Source organism: Panthera onca, chromosome C1 (assembly GCF_046562875.1).
Source record: "Panthera onca isolate mPanOnc1 chromosome C1, mPanOnc1 haplotype 2, whole genome shotgun sequence".
Taxonomy (NCBI): Eukaryota; Metazoa; Chordata; class Mammalia; order Carnivora; family Felidae; genus Panthera; species Panthera onca.
In genome coordinates this window covers 92307752-92323301 of record NC_138346.1, presented here as the reverse complement: position 1 = coordinate 92323301, position 15550 = coordinate 92307752, and positions in this window count along the sequence as shown.

The window sequence follows — 15550 nt, the reverse complement described above, 5'->3', positions numbered from 1 at the left end:
TTTTACCTCCTCAGGTCTTTACTTAAATAACATTCTATGTGAGGCCCTCCTTGACCTTCCTATTTAAAATTCTAACCCTCAGCTCATCAGGGAAGATGGCGGCGTAGGAGGATGCTGGGCTCACCGCACATCCTGCTGATCACTTAGATTCCACCTACACCTGCCTAAATAACCCAGAAAACGGCCAGAGGATTAGCAGAAAGGAGTCTCCGGAGCCAAGCACAGACGAGAGGCCCACGGAAGAGGGTAGGAAGGGCGGCCAGGCGGTGCGCGCTCCACGGACTGGCGGGAGGGAGCCGGGGCGGAGGGGCGGCTCCCCGGCCAAGCAGAGCCCCTGAGTCTGGCAGGCAAAAGCGGAGGGGCCTGATGGACTGTGTTCCGACAGCAAGCACAACTTAGTGTCTGGGAGGTCATAAGTTAACAGCTCTGCTCAGAAAGCGGGAAGGCTGGAGGACAAAGGGAGGGAGAGCTGCTGAGCCCCCGGACGGCAGAGCTCAGCTTGGCGGGGAACAAAGGCGCTCGCCAGCGCCATCTCCCCCGCCCATCCCCCAGCCAAAATCCCAAAGGGAACCAGTCCCTGCCAGGGAACTTGCTCGCTCCGCGCAAACACCCAACTCTGTGCTTCTGCGGAGCCAAACCTCCGGCAGGGGATCTGACTCCCTCCCGCTGCCACAGGGCCCCTCCTGAAGTGGATCATCTAAGGAGAAGCGAGCTAAGCCTGCCCCTCCTGCCCCCGTGCACCTTGCCTACCCACCCCAGCTAATAGGCCAGATCCCCAGCACCACAAGCCTGGCAGTGTGCAAGTAGCCCAGACGGGCCACGCCACCCCACAGTGAATCCCGCCCCTAGGAGAGGGGAAGAGAAGGCACACACCAGTCTGACTGTGGCCCCAGCGGTGGGCTGGGGACAGACATCAGGTCGGACTGCGGCCCCGCCCACCAACTCCAGTTATACACCACAGCACAGGGGAAGTGCCCTGCAGGTCCTCACCACTCCAGGGACTATCCAAAATGACCAAACAGAAGAATTCCCCTCAGAAGAATCTCCAGGAAATAACAACAGCTAATGAACTGATCAAAAAGGATTTAAATAATATAACAGGAAGTGAATTTAGAATAATAGTCATAAAATTAATCGCTGGGCTTGAAAACAGTATAGAGGACAGCAGAGAATCTCTTGCTACATAGATCAAGGGACTAAGGAACAGTCACAAGGAGCTGAAAAGCGCTTTAAATGAAATGCAAAACAAAATGGAAACAACGACAGCTCAGATTGAAGAGGCAGAGGAGAGAATAGGTGAACTAGAAGATAAAGTTATGGAAAAAGAGGAAGCTGAGAGAAAGAGAGATAAAAAAATCCAGGAGTATGAGGGGAAAATTAGAGAACTAAGTGATACACTAAAAAGAAATAATATACGCATAATTGGTATCCCAGAGGAGGAAGAGAGAGGGAAAGGTGCTGAAGGGGTACTTGAAGAAATTATAGCTGAGAACTTCCCTGACCTGGGGAAGGAAAAAGGCATTGAAATCCAAGAGGCACAGAGAACTGCCTTCAGACGTAACTTGAATCGATCTTCTGCACGACATATCATAGTGAAACTGGCAAAATACAAGGATAAAGAGAAAATTCTGAAAGCAGCAAGGGATAAACGTGCCATCACATATAAAGGGAGACCTATAAGACTCGTGACTGATCTCTCTTTTAAAACTTGGCAGGCCAGAAAGGCTTGGAACGATATCTTCAGTGTGCTAAACAGAAAAAATATGCAGCCGAGAATCCTTTATCCAGCAAGTCTGTCATTTAGAATAGAAGGAGAGATAAAGGTCTTCCCAAACAAACAAAAACTGAAGGAATTTGTCACCACGAAACCAGCCCTACAAGAGATCCTAAGGGGGATCCTGTGAGACAAAGTACCAGAGACATCACTACAAGCATAAATCATACAGACATCACAATGACTCTAAACCCGTATCTTTCTATAATAACACTGAATGTAAATGGATTAAATGCGCCAACCAAAAGACATAGGGTATCAGAATGGATAAAAAAACAAGACCCATCTATTTACTGTCTACAAGAGACTCATTTTAGATCTGAGGACACCTTTAGATTGAGAGTGAGGGGATGGAGAACTATTTTCATGCTACTGGAAGCCAAAAGAAAGCTGGAGTAGCCATACTTATATCAGACAAACTAGACTTTAAATTAAAGGCTGTAACAAGAGATGAAGAAGGGCATTATATAATAATTACAGGGTCTATCCATCAGGAAGAGCTAACAATTATAAATGTCTATGCGCCGAATATAGGAGCCCCCAAATATATAAAACAATTACTCATAAACATAAGCAACCTTATTGATAAGAATGTGGTCATTGCAGGGGACTTTAACACCCCACTTACAGAAATGGATAGATCATCTAGACACATGGTCAATAAAGAAACAAGGGCCCTGAATGACACATTGGATCAGATGGACTTGACAGATCTATTTATAACTCTGCATCCCAAAGCAACAGAATATACTTTCTTCTCGAGTGCACATGGAACATTCTCCAAGAAAGATCATATACTGGGTCACAAAACAGCCCTTCATAAGTTTACAAGAATTGAAATTATACCATGCATACTTTCGGACCACAATGCTATGAAGCTTGAAATCAACCACAGGAAAAAGTCTGGAAAACCTCCAAAAGCATGGAGGTTAAAGAACACCCTACTAACGAATGAGTGGGTCAACCAGGCAATTAGAGAAGAAATTAAAACATATATGGAAACAAACGAAAATGAAAATACAACAATCCAAACGCTTTGGGATGCAGCGAAGGCAGTCCTGAGAGGAAAATACATTGCAATCCAGGCCTGTCTCAAGAAACAAGAAAAATCCCAAATACAAAAACTAACAGCACACCTAAAGGAAATAGAAGCAGAACAGCAAAGGCAGCCTAAACCCAGCAGAAGAAGAGAAATAATAAAGATCAGAGCAGAAATAAACAATATAGAATCTAAAAAAACGGTAGAGCAGATCAACGAAAACAAGAGTTGCTTTTTTGAAAAATAAACAAAATTGACAAACCTCTAGCCAGGCTTCTCAAAAAGAAAAGGGAGATGACCCAAATAGATAAAATCATGAATGAAAATGGAATTATTACAACCAATCCCTCAGAGTTACAAACAATTATCAGGGAATACTATGAAAAATTATATGCCAACAAATTGGACAACCTGGAAGAAATGGACAAATTCCTAAACACCCACACTCTTCCAAAACTCAATCAGGAGGAAATAGAAAGCTTGAACAGACCCATAACCAGCGAAGAAATTGAATCGGTTATCAAAAATCTCCCAACAAATAAGAGTCCAGGACCAGATGGCTTCCCAGGGGAGTTCTACCAGACGTTTAAAGCAGAGATAATACCTATCCTTCTCAAGCTATTCCAAGAAATAGAAAGGGAAGGAACTTCCAGACTCATTCTATGAAGCCAGTATTACTTTGATTCCTAAACCAGACAGAGACCCAGTAAAAAAAGAGAACTACAGGCCAATATCCCTGATGAATATGGATGCAAAAATTCTCAATAAGATACTAGCAAATCGAATTCAACAGCATATAAAAAGAATTATTCACCATGATCAAGTGGGATTCATTCCTGGGATGCAGGGCTGGTTCAACATTCGCAAATCAATCAACGTGATACATCACATTAACAAAAAAAAAGAGAAGAACCATATGATCCTGTCAATCGATGCAGAAAAGGCCTTTGACAAAATCCAGCACCCTTTCTTAATAAAAACCCTTGAGAAAGTCGGGATAGAAGGAACATACTTAAAGATCATAAAAGCCATTTATGCAAAGCCCACAGCTAACATCATCCTCAACGGGGAAAAACTGAGAGCTTTTTCCCTGAGGTCAGGAACACGACAGGGATGCCCACTCTCACCGCTGTTGTTTAACATAGTGCTGGAAGTTCTAGCATCAGCAATCAGACAACAAAAGGAAATCAAAGGCATCAAAATTGGCAAAGATGAAGTCAAGCTTTCGCTTTTTGCAGATGACATGATATTATACATGGAAAATCCGATAGACTCCACCAAAAGTCTGCTAGAACTGATACATGAATTCAGCAAAGTTGCAGGATACAAAATCAATGTACAGAAATCCGTTGCATTCTTATACACTAACAATGAAGCAACAGAAAGACAAATAAAGAAACTGATCCCATTCACAATTGCACCAAGAAGCATAAAATACCTAGGAATAAATCTAACCAAAGATGTAAAAGATCTGTATGCTGAAAACTATAGAAAGCTTATGAAGGTAATTGAAGAAGATATAAAGAAATGGAAAGACATTCCCTGCTCATGGATTGGAAGAATAAATATTGTCAAAATGTCAATACTACCCAAAGCTATCTACACATTCAATGCAATCCCAATCAAAATTGCACCAGCATTCTTCTCGAAACTAGAACAAGCAATCCTAAAATTCATATGGAACCACAAAAGGCCCCGAATAGCCAAAGTAATTTTGAAGAAGAAGACCAAAGCAGGAGGCATCACAATCCCAGACTTTAGCCTCTACTACAAAGCTGTCATCATCAAGACAGCATGGTATTGGCACAAAAACAGACACATAGACCAATGGAATAGAATAGAAACCCCAGAACTAGACCCACAAACGTATGGCCAACTCATCTTTGACAAAGCAGGAAAGAACATCCAATGGAAAAAAGACAGTCTCTTTAACAAATGGTGCTGGGAGAACTGGACAGCAACATGCAGAAGGTTGAAACTAGACCACTTTCTCACACCATTCACAAAAATAAACTCAAAATGGATAAAGGACCTGAATGTGAGACAGGAAACCATCAAAACCTTAGAGGAGAAAGCAGGAAAAGACCTCTCTGACCTCAGCCGTAGCAATCTCTTACTCGGCACATCCCCAAAGGCAAGGGAATTAAAAGCAAAAGTGAACTACTGGGACCTTATGAAGATAAAAAGCTTCTGCACAGCAAAGGAAACAACCAACAAAACTAAAAGGCAACCAACGGAATGGGAAAAGATATTTGCAAATGACATATCGGACAAAGGGCTAGTATCCAAAATCTATAAAGAGCTCATCAAACTCCACACCCGAAAAACAAATAACCCAGTGAAGAAATGGGCAGAAAACATGAATAGACACTTCTCTAAAGAAGACATCTGGATGGCCAACAGGCACATGAAAAGATGTTCAACGTCGCTCCTTATCAGGGAAATACAAATCAAAACCACACTCAGATATCACCTCACGCCAGTCAGAGTGGCCAAAATGAAGAAATCAGGAGACTATAGATGCTGGAGAGGATGTGGAGAAACGGGAACCCTCTTGCACTGTTGGTGGGAATGCAAATTGGTGCAGCCGCTCTGGAAAGCAGTGTGGAGGTTCCTCAGAAAATTAAAAATAGACCTACCCTATGACCCAGCAATAGCACTGCTAGGAATTTATCCAAGGGATACAGGAGTACTGATGCATAGGGGCACTTGTACCCCAATGTTTATAGCAGCACTCTCAACAATAGCCAAATTATGGAAAGAGCCTAAATGTCCATCAACTGATGAATGGATAAAGAAATTGTGGTTTATATACACAGTGGAATACTACATGGCAATGAGAAAAAATGAAATATGTCCTTTTGTAGCAACGTGGATGGAACTGGAGAGTGTGATGCTAAGTGAAATAAGCCATACAGAGAAAGACAGATACCATATGGTTTCACTCTTATGTGGATCCTGAGAAACGTAACAGAAACCCATGGGGGAGGGGAAGGAAGAAAAAAAGAGGTTAGAGTGGGAGAGAGCCAAAGCATAAGAGACTCTTAAAAACTGAGAACAAACTGAGGATTGATGGGGGGTGGGAGGGAGGGGAGGGTGGGTGATGGGTATTGAGGAGGGCACCTTTTGGGATGAGCACTTGGTGTTGTATGGAAACCAATTTGACAGTAAATTTCATATATTAAAAAAATAAATTAATTAAAAAAATAAAATAAAATAAAATGAAATTCTAACCCTCTACTCCCAAAACTTACTATTTATTTCCCTGCATTATTTTACTCTATAAAATATATTACATTTTTACATATTACTTATATATTTTGTTTATGGTCTATCTCCTCTGTCCCTCACCTCTATATTATACACTCCATAAAGACAGAGTATTTTTTTTATTCACTTACTGCTCTATCCCCAGTACCTAAAATAGCATGGAACATGGTAGTCATTTACTAATAGTAATAGAATGACTGAACAAAACAGCTATCCTTAATGCTTTACTGGACAAACACTGTCACCCTATCATCCTTTCAAGTAAGTATTTTGAATTTTGCACCCCCACCAGCTATCCTGAGTATCAGAAGTTTTCTTATGCACTGCCTTAGTGGCAGGAGTCTATTACTTCCCTGATGAGTACAAAGGAATTTTCAGAGGAAAAGCCCAGAACTGTATTCTTGTATGAGAGAAAGCTGTGGTTTTGATGGGTTAAGGTCTGAGTGTGATTGTTGTATGGCAGTTTGGTGAGTACGAACCTCCTTTCTTCCTGCAACATAGCATTTACAAGCCAGCAACATCTTATTTTTAATCTGAATCATTTCCCACAACATATACATTCTTCATAGCATAATCTTTGTTCTGCATACCATATTCATGAATTTATGCTTGATTCTAGCTCACCACAACCACCTTTTCTAAAATCAGCCTTTATCAGTCAGGGCCCAACCAGAAAAGCAGAAACCACTCCAAGTATGTAAAACAAACACAGAGAATTGGTTCCAAAGCTATACAGGGGACAGGGAACATGCTATAAAGCTATTTGGTACAGAGGAAGCAACCCAGAGATGATCAAGAACAGGAGACCCCTATAATCTCAAGTTTGAAGGGACAAGAGAAGAGTGTTGTCACTGGAGCCCTGGGAAGGGGGTGACCCAGGGTGAGCTGGAGCCAAGATGGGTCATTGCAAAGTTTGCTGGAGACACAGAGGAGAAGCAGCTGATATTGGAAATCCTACAATGGGCAGAGAAATGGCAGCTTCTCCCTTCTTCCCACCAATGTCCAGTCTTCCATCAGTGCCTTCCCGTCCAAACCCAACCATAAGTGTGTGCCTGCAGAATAGGAGTTGAAAACACAGCCTATGGGGATTAGTCAACCTTCCCCCGTCAATGCCTCCCCACCCTTTGTGCTGCAGAGCAGAGCAAGGAAAAAGCAAAGAAACAAATCTGAGGCTCCATGAACCTCCAGCTCCATGAACAGCCACACAAGATGGGATTTTTCTCATTCCAAGCTATCAGAATTTGGGGAAGTTAATTTCTCCAAAAGATCTGAAGATGCATATGGGGGCCTTCAGGATACGAACTACAGCCAAGCTTGCTTATGTTTAACAGGCTGGAAGGAGGTGGGGGGTTTTTATTATAGGGGGAGCTGGCAGGGGCATAGTGTGCAAGAAGAGTGAGAAGGGAAGAGTCTCCCATGTTCTAAGGCTGTTTCAGGTCCCACAGAGGCAATCTCCTATGTCTCTAAGGGGAACATGAAATGAGAAAGAGGTCTGGTCTAGAACATGGACACCAGTTTCCCATCCCATCCCTGGGTTCATAGCTGTTTGCAAACTTTTTTCCCATGACCAGGGCTCTGATTTTCATGAATCCATAAACCCTCAAAAGGGCATAGTTCTAAAATATTTTATTTTAAAGGCTATAATTACATTAGGTCCCAGATTAGTACACATAACAAAGGATACTCTTTACAAGAAGTTAGGTAACAAAAAGGAAGTGCATACCAAGCAGAATCACATGATTTTCTGGAGGAAACTATTTACATTTTTAAAATTTAAATACAAACAATGGAATGTATGTCTATGCCATTCCTACCAGTAACAGATTATTGCACAGCTACTTTCCATTTGGTTAAGTCAATGTTGATGAAGCAAAGCTTTTGATGTTTGACAACAGAACACATGCCCGACCCAGGAGATGTCATGAATCAGGGGCAAGAAGATGAGCGCTGGGGGAGAGAAACCAGACCCAATTCATATCCCAGTTTTTCCTTTTACTATTTAGATATCCTTGGGGAAGCTGTCTAATCAAAGTATATTTCTTCATCAGTAATAATGATTATAATTTATATTTACTGAATGTTTCCTATTTGCCAAGTACCTAAGTACTTTATATGCATTAACTAATTTAGTCCCCAGAAACCTATTATTGGCTTCACTTTACAGAAATAGAGAGAGGTTAAATAATTGCACAAGCTCACAGAGCTAAAAAGGAGCAGAACTAAGGTGGTTTTTATATGTTGTATACCACAAAAGGTGTCCCACATAAGGGTTTGCCATTCTGATTATAGTCATGGTAGATTTGTGTATTGATAGGGCAATTTTCCGGAAGATGGCAGTACAGTGTTTTATCCTAACAAAATAAGTACATTATGACAGTTTTGACAGATGGAAGTAAAGCATTTTTTAAAAAGTGCACCTTTTTCAAGCCTGCACAAATTTGCCATATGGGCAGCCAGCAAAGGCATTGAGTAGAACCAGGATACAGATCTGGGCAGTCGGGCTCCAGGGAAATGCTAGAAGTATGTTAGAAAGATGTGTGACTTCAAGTTAAATTGTGAAAACAAAATAAGGTACCATATGTAAAGCATAAACATTTGTTGTTGCCACATATTTTTCAGGGAAGAAGAAACTATCTCTGTACTAATGCAGAACTATAGTGCTCCTTTATTTCAAGATATTTTACCAGAACTCACAGAACTTAATTTTTATGGCCTGGGCACTGCATTTGTTATGGGAGAGTGGTGATTTCCTACCCTTATTTCAGATCTTGCTTGTCCTCCCCAAAAAAAGGCCTACCATTCACTTATGTTTATAATAAACTTGACAGTCTCCACAGATGTCTCTTGAAATAACGTTCCCCTCATTCCTCTTTGAAATAATTCTCCCCTCATTCCTCTTTTTCTTTCCAATAGTTCTGGAGAAACTTGGGGAAAAAGTTCAGAGCTGGGCTTTGTCCTTGTCTTACGTGTGTTGTGTTTAAGTTATTAAACTGTCCACATACTTTTTCCTCTTGACCTTTTCCAAAGCATCCAATCACATCACTTTCACCTGCACTGACCTGGCAAAATCATTACTAACACATAAGGAGCCCCTCAGGGAAGCTAGATGTCTTCTCATTAGGTGGCTGACCTTCCAGAGTAGAATCCTCAGTTCGTCTGGACAGACACCCTTCCTTTCATTTCCTTTGCAAAACTTAATTGTTCACTATAACCATGCAAATACACACTAGTTTGCTTAATTAGTTGGAGAAATAAAATGTGTTGACAAAGTGGTGATGACAGGAAGTTCACTAATTGTACTACATAAAACATCCTGGTAGGGTGGCCTGCTAATACATCCTAATGATAGTGACAATTCTTATAATAAGTAGGATGTGTTGATCACCCAATAACAAAAAATTCTCCAGGTATTTCTCTTTTTTCTGCCTCATGCGAAGTCAGAGCTATTACTGAGGCTCTCTGAAGTCCCAGGGGGAGGCAGAGTAGGTGAAGCAAGACAATGTTGGTAAGACCAATACCTGTCTGGTGAGAGCCAGGGCTCTTACCTTTTCGAACTATGCAGGCCATTTTATGTTGAATAGCTCTTCTGGGGAGAGCAAGTGGGGTGATGAGTGACTTGGAAATAATTTACCAAGAACTGAAATAGAAAAAAAAAAAAATACTAGACAGTTTAAATACTACATTTTAAACAAAAGACCCATGGGGTAACGGTGGGAATTTGTAAATCCCTGATAGTGACTGGTTTCTTAGATGCTTCAAATTCTAAATAAAGGTTATAATCTACATATCAGTCCCCTATTCTTTTCTCTGTATGCTACATATTTTTTCACTTGTGTCCCTCATGCTGAAAGTTAAGTTGGAAACAAATGTTATAGATAAAGGAACTAAACAACTAAAGAAATGTATACACATAGCAAAGATTAATTTCCTCTGCTAATACTTACTAAGCACAGATTATGGGCCAGGAACTGGGCTAAGAGCTAGGAATTCATCAAAGAACCAGATGGACAAGATCCCAGGTTTCATTGTGTATATTCTAGTGAGGGTTACAGAAAAAAAGCGGGAAAAAATAACAGGGTATTAAATGGGGCTATCACCATCTGGGAGTTTTAACTGAGTTCCTAAGACTAAGAACAGTAGGTGTAATATACTCCAAATTCTAAATTGAAGTGTTAGATCTTTGAGGTTGCCTATGTAAGAGGATTGGTGGGATAGAATTGGTTCCACCATATATTGCCAAAACTCACCTCCTGGCTATAAAGAGCAACAAAGAATAGAGGCCTGAAATTAACCAGTGATGGACAGGGTGTTGTTAGCAAGCAGCTCAGGGTATAAGGGAGCAGATTATTTCATCCTCAGAAAGTTTAATCCTCATAAAGCAGAAGTCTGGGAGACATAGGGTCTGATATCTTACTACTCATGGCTGAAAGCCTCCAGCCAACTTCGAGTAACATCTGGTAGCAGGTTTCACTGGAAAGTATTTTCTATGATCTAAATGTGTCTACCTCTTCAAATTCATATGTTAAAACCTAATCCACAATGTGATGGTATTTGGAGGTAGAGATCTTGCGAGGTGATTAGGTCATGAGGGTAGAGCCCTCATGAATGGTATTAATGCCCTTATAAAAGAGCTCCCAGAGAGCTCCCTTGCCCCTTCCATCATGTGAGATAACACTGAGTAGGTGGCCATCAATAAGGAAGAGGGCTCTCGCCAGACACCAAATTGGCCAGCACCATCATCTTGGGACTTCTCAGCTTCCAAATCTGTGAAAAAGAAATATTTGGTGCTTATAAGCCACCCAATTTATGATATTTTTGTTATAGCAGCCTGAATGGACTGAGACCATCCTGTATACCCTCACTTTGGCAATACAAAGCTGAATTATTGTCCCTGCTCCAGATATAGCCTCTGCAAAAGGGATCCGTGTATCATGTTATCTCAAAAGGAGACTGCTCAAAGGATTGCGGCTACCCTAAAATGGTTGTTTGGGGGAGGAAGCCACAAGAAGCCAGGAGTGTAATCAACCAGTATCAAAAGTATTAACTGTGTGAGAAAACTGCAGATGGGGAATCTGCAACTCGACAAAGAATCAGTAGTTAGGCCTACAACACAGAAGGCCTGATGCCAGGTTACAATGATTCAAGTGAATCAAGTCTTTTTATATCTCTCCTAGCTCTGCCCTTGTTCCAGTTCCGAAGACTCAGGGAGCCTACACAGTTGGGTGGGAAGAGGAAGGGAATGCAAGGTAAGGGGAATAGTAAAGAAGCGGATGTCCCCCTCTTTGTCCAATGCAGTCTTCCCAGCCTGAGGCAGGCCCAATCTGGGAGAGCTAAAAAGCTTTCAACAGTATAAGTCAAAGAAACTAAAGTGTAGATGCTTCACTGGATTGGCATTTTAATATTTGACAGGAATAGAAGAAGCTATGGGATTATCCATTGTGGAGGATAATGAGTCAAGGGATCAAGGTTAATAGAAAGTTGTTTTCTGCTTATATATACCAAATCCGGCTCATTCAATAGTCAGGATTTTAGAGAACAAATAACTTTGCAGATTGTGATCAGTGCTGTCAATGAGCTAAGCAGGTCAGGAGAGGCCTCTCTCAGGAAGTGTCTTTGAATCTGAGGCCTGAGTGATGAGAAGGAGCCAACCAAACAAAGAGATCTGGAAGAGCATTCTCACTAGAGAAAACAACGAGAATGAAGGCCATGAGGCAGAAACTTTAATAATCCAGGCATGGACGAAAGGACAGCATCAAAAACATCAGAGAGAAGAGGCCTGATAGTGTTGGCACTGGAGGCAGAAGCCTAATTCTGAAGTGCCTTTTAGATCTTGGTTTTGAGTTTGAAATTAATAATAAAGGCAATAAGAAGCTATTAAAGGATTTGAAGGTGATCATGTTGGTATTCAAGGAACAACAACAAAGAAAGAAAACAACTCTGGTTTCTGTGAGGACAATGTATGCTGTTGGGTCAAGTTTGACATAGGGGCACCTGTTGGAAGCATTTTACCAGTTTAGTTACGACATGATGGGACCTTGGCCTAGGTATAAGTGGAGTTGAAGTGATGTGGAGAGATTTCAGATATAAGCTGTAGGAAGAACTTAGGCCACGCATTGAGGGGGTCAACTAATCTTTAGTGGCTGCTATTGGTGCCCTGCGATTACCTACTTTATTGATAGATATAGCCATTCCCCAGCTGCCATGAGTGTTAGCCACTAATTGCTCACAGCTACCATCTTCTCCAGAGAATTTTCACAAGTTAAACAGTAGCTGTAGTACTCAGAAAATTATGTCCTCTAACCTCCCATTCGTGGGGATCCAGAAACCTGCCATGTACTTACAAAAAGCCAGCCTCCTTGCCTCAAGATGAAAACAAGTTAGTGTACAATTTGCACTCCAGAGCTTCCCTGTGGGACTGTGCTGAAGCTACTCTCACTAAGCTCTTTTACCCAGCCCTCCCTTGTTTTCCTCCCCTTTTCCTGAGGGCACTCACTAAATAAGTCACTGGAATATCACTAAATCAATACCAATATAATAAATCACCCGAGAATCCCTGTCTGAGGCTCTTCTTCTAGGGAACCAACTTGAGGGAGGATTTAATTTGGAACATGTTACTTTTGATATGAATTTGAGGCATCCCAGTAGTAATGCTAAGTGGGCAGGTTGATACATGACTCAACCTTGGAGAGATGGAGTATTTGGACATCAGTAGCATATGAATGGTATTAACAGCCAGAGCAACGGATGAAATCTCCCAACAGGTATAATTATATAAGAGAGTCTAGGATTGCGCCCTGAGATCAACAACATTTAGAGGCAGAAAATGAAGATCCTGCAAAGAGAAAACATGATATCTTGGAATCTGAAGAAACCGTAACTTTATAATAGGGTTCTAATAGGGTTCAACAATATAATATAATGGAAAGTATCAGACTCCCTAGTGACCACTGACTGTCTCCTTTGCTATACAACATGGAGAAAATTCAAGAAATGTGATTTTCTGTTACAGAATCTCTTAATCATTGGTACCTGCAAACTGATGCTTTTAGAGTCTTCATAATGCTAGGTAAGGTTATTTCATGTTAACTGCACAATTAACTCATGTCATCAATGAAGCTTTTTTCATTTGAATTAAGTCCCAAGTCCCTATAAAATTAGAATTTTCCTCATTTGCTGAAGTCTTCCAATTACTTTCTAACTTGAATTAGTAGTGCACTAAACTTTTATTTCCAGAGAAATGAGTTCAAGTAGAGGTCATCCATGCAAATGAGTTGAGTGATCTCAAACTAGCATTTTAGTGTGTCAGAAAGTTCTATCTATATTGGTATATTTTTAAAGGCAAATGAAAGATAAGAATATGGATTTTGTGTATTTATTTAAAGACAGATTTTTGAAAGTGACAGTATTTTCATCTAAATCTTCAGCACCCATTAAGTAACTTATCAGGGAGCAAAGTTTATGGCAGGTCAGAGAATCACAAAATGAAGAGACAACAAGCCAAAGAGGTAGGTCTAGTAACAAAGATGCTCTGAGTTAAAGATGTCATGGACAGTTAATCTATAAATAATTAAATTTTATACTAAGTTATAAGGAAATGAATTCTTATGAAAAAGCTCAAAGCTCTCAATTCTCATTTAATCTTTACTGCAATACTTTGAGCTAAGTGGTGTTTTCTTCAACTTAATGATGGCCTAAATAATCAAAAAAGCTAAGCAACTTGTTTAAGGAAGCAAAGCTAGTAAATGGTATATTAAGACTCCAATCTAGGTCCCTCTGCTTCCAAGGCTCATACTTCTCACATACCAAGATCAATCATGATCAATACATGTTCCAAGTTTCTTTAGTGTTGCAAAAGAAACGAAATCCAGAGATAACATTCAGTGGAAAAGTGAATTCTACATGCCTAGTCTTTGACTCTCTCCCCATGGGAACACCTCACAGTAAGTCATGATTCACTGGTCCTTGTACTTCTTTTTGTCCCTATAATGTAAAGATGGACTCTTCTTTGTCTAAGCATGGTTTACTGAGACACATATTTTTCCAAGGAATTCACAAAAGGTGCCGGGGATGTGGGTAGGGAATGATACCAAGTGAAGGCATATAACTTTATTTATGTCCATTTGTATTCCTCTTTTGCAAAGGGTTGAAACAGATCTGGACAAAGGGGAATGGAATTCTGACCTCCAAAGCTTTATACCCAGAGATATAACAGATTGCCTGAAAAGCAGGGAATTGTGTTTAAATATTAAATTGCAGAAAAGGAAAACAGGACTCTTTGAGAGTAGGGAGGCTGGATATTTGCATGAGCTTCCCCACCAATACTGAAATTGTTGGAATTAGTAAGTGTGGAAAAAAGTGTCCATTGATGCCAGAACCTTATTACCAATATCTGGTCTGGTAAGCACTGAAGAGCTACAATCCTTGGAAGCTTGGGTTATCTAACTGAGGACCCAGCTCAGTTAGATAGACCTGTGGATAACACAGGTGATGCACTCTTCTTCTGCCTTGTTCCAATACAGGAATACTTGCTTCTTTTCACTACAGAGGGGCAATGATGAGGACCCCTAGACCTAGGGTGCAGGGCAAAACAGATGACATTCTCCAATACTAGAACACTCACAAATGCTAGATGCAGTAGTGGTTTTCCCAAGGAACTAAAGTGGAGGCCAATATTTATGAGGTTCAGTTGCTAGCTGCCTGGGACTATTCCTATTAATATTAGTCTTAAGGGCATCTGATTTCCTGTTTAACTAGCAGGTCTTCAAAATGTATAAGACTGATTCACTGTGTTAGTCAACTCACTGCCATGTCCCCATTCCTATTTGGGGATTTACAGAAATATTTGAGTCAGGATGGTTCTAGGAAGACTGTGCTCACTGCAGATAAGCGGGGGGAAAGTTCAGAGCTAGTCAGACGTGGAAATTAATATTAAAACAATCATATCTGTACTCAGAAAAAAGATTATTTTACATAGGGTTATAATCAATGTCTAGTAATAGTCCCTTCACCCAAGCTTATTACAAACTAGGACAATCTTGCCTAAATTCATTCTCTACTATTTTCCTGACCAACTTCTCATTATTATCTCAGTGAATCCACTAACTTCTGTGCTTCCATTCAAGTGATGGTTTCCTTAAAGTTTTTGCCTTATCATCCCATGCTACTAAAGGAGTTTATCTTCTAAAGCTAACTCACTATAATTTCAAAATATATCAGTGCACTGGGCTGAATGGTGGTCCCCACAAAGATAACACTTTACAGCAGGAGGAGACAAAGGGAAGAAGGCCATAGGAAGGCAAAGATTGGACTTAAGCGGACACTAGCTAAGGAACACACGGAACCAGTAGAAATTGGAAAAGGCAAGGAAAGATTATTTTCTAGAGCCTTCAGAGAAGCCAGGAAAGCCAAGTGTTGTCAAAATCTTGATTTTAGACTTCTTGCCTCCAGAACTGTGAGACGATAAATTC